We start from the raw sequence: 2,688 nt of genomic DNA on the forward strand, positions 1-2,688 counted from the left end.
CGCGCCCCCTCCCCTTGAGTCTGAATAGTACAAGGAAGGGGGGGCGCCCCCCTTGCCTTTCCCCTCTCCCACTCCTTCCTTCCCCCTCCCTCTTGGACTAGGAAAGGGAGGGGCAAACCTACTTGGAGTAGGTTTCCCTCTCCTAGGGCGCGCCAACCCCTTGGTCGGCCCCCTCCTCCTCCCCCCTTTATATACGGAGGAGGGGGGCACCTCTAGACACACAAGTTGATCTTCGTGATCGTTCCTTAGCCGTGTGCGGTGCCCCCCTCCACCATATTCCACCTCGGTCATATCGTTGTGGTGCTTAGGCGAAGCCCGGCGTCGGTAGAACATCATCATCATCACCACGCCGTCGTGCTGATGGAACTCATCCCCGACACCCTGCTGGATCGGAGTCCGGGGATCGTCATCGAGCTGAACGTGTGCTGAACTCGGAGGTGCCGTACGTTCGGTACTTGGATCGTTCGGATCGTGAAGACGTACGACTACATCAACCGCGTTGTTATAACGCTTCCACTTACGGTCTAGGAGGGTATGTGGACAACACTCTCCCCTCTCGTTGCTATGCATCACCATGATCTTGCGTGTGCGTAGGAAATTTTTTGAGATTACTACGTTCCCCAACAGGCGGTGGTTTTATTTTGAAGAAATAGATGAACTCTCATGCTTCACTTATATTATTTTGAGATTCTTAAACAGCATGGTAATTTTCTTTGGTTATGAATTTAGTCCTAATATGATGGGCATCTAAGAGGGATAATAAAAACTTTCATATAAATTGCATTGAATACTATGAGAAGTTTTATTCCTTATGATTGTTTTGAGATATGAGGATGGTGATATTAGAGTCATGCTAGTGAGTAATTGTGAATTTTAGAAATACTTGTGTTAAAGTTTGCGATTCCCGTAGCATGCACGTATGATAAACCGTTATGTGATGAAGTCGGAGCATGATTTATTTATTGATTGTCTTCCTTACGAGTGGCGGTCGGGGACGAGCGATGGTATTTTCCTACCAATCTATCCCCCTAGGAGCATGCGTGTAGTACTTCGTTTTAATAACTAATAGATTTTTGCAATAAGTATGTGAGTTCTTTATGACAAATGTTGAGTCCATGGATTATACGCACTCTCACCCTTCCACCATTGCTAGCCTCTCTAGTACCACACAAGTTTCGCCGGTATCATACACCCACCATATACCTTCCTCAAAACAGCCACCATACCTACCTATTATGGCATTTTCATAGCCATTCCGAGATATATTGCCATGCAACTTTCCACCGTTCCGTTTATTATGACACGCTTCATCATTTTCATATTGTTTTGCATGACCATGTAGTTGACATCGTATTTGTGGCAAAGCAACCGTTCATAATTCTTTCATACATGTCACTCTTGATTCATTGCACATCACAGTACACCATCGGAGGCATTCATATGGAGTCATATTTTGTTCTAAGTATTGAGTTGTAAGTAAATAAAAGTGTGACGATCTTCATTATTAGAGCATTGTCCCCATGTGAGAAAATAAAAAAAGGCCAAAGAAGCCAATCAAAAAAATGAGAGAAAAAGAGAGAAGGGGCAATGTTACTATCGTTTTACCACACTTGTGCTTCAAAGTAGCACCATGATCTTCATAATAGAGAGTATCTTATTTTGTCACTTTCATATACTAGTGGGAATTTTTCATTATAGAACTTGGCTTGTATATTCCAACGACAGGCTTCCTCAAATGCCCTAGGTATGCATGAGCAAGCAAGTTGGATGCACACCCACTTAGTTTCTTTTTGAGCTTTCATAAAAGCTCTAGTGCATCCGTTGCATGACAATCCCTACTCACTCACATTGATATCTATTGATGGGCATCTCCATAGTCCGTTGATACGCCTAGTTGATGTGAGACTATCTCCCTCTTTTTGTCTTCTCCACAACCACCATATTCTCTTCCACCATAGTGTTATATCCATGGCTCACGCTCATGTATTGCGGGAAAGTTGAAAAAGTTTGAGAACATCAAAAGTATGAAACAATTGATTGGCTTGTCATCGGGGTTGTGCATGATTTGAGTATCTTGTGTGATGAAGATGGAGCATAGCCAGACTATATGATTTTGTAGGGATAAGCTTTCTTTGGCCATGTTATTTTGAGAAGACATAATTGCCTTATTAGTATGCTTGAAGTATTCTTGTTTTTATGTCAATATTAAACTTTTGTTTTGAATCTTATGGATCTGAATATTCTTGCCACAATAGAGAAGATTACATGCATAAATATGTTAGGTACCATTCCACATCAAAAAATATGTTTTTATCATTTACCTACTCGAGGACGAGCAGGAATTAAACTTAGGGATGCTTGATGCGTCTCCAACGTATCTATAATTTTTGATTGTTCCATGCTATTATATTATCCATCTTGGATGTTTTATATGCATTTATATGCTATTTTATATGATTTTTGGGACTAACCTATTAACCTAGAGCCCAGTGTCAGTTTCTGTTTTTTCCTTGTTTTTGAGTATTGCAGAAAAGGAATACCAAACGGAGTCCAATTGACCTGAAAATTTACGGAGATTTTTTATGGACTAGAAGAAGCCCCCGAAGCAAAAGAGTTGGGCCAGAAGAGTCCCGAGCCAACCACGAGGGTGGAGGGCGCGCCCTACCCCCTGGGCGCGCCCCCTACCTC

This window comes from Triticum aestivum, chromosome 5B (assembly GCF_018294505.1).
Source record: "Triticum aestivum cultivar Chinese Spring chromosome 5B, IWGSC CS RefSeq v2.1, whole genome shotgun sequence".
Lineage (NCBI taxonomy): Eukaryota > Viridiplantae > Streptophyta > Magnoliopsida > Poales > Poaceae > Triticum > Triticum aestivum.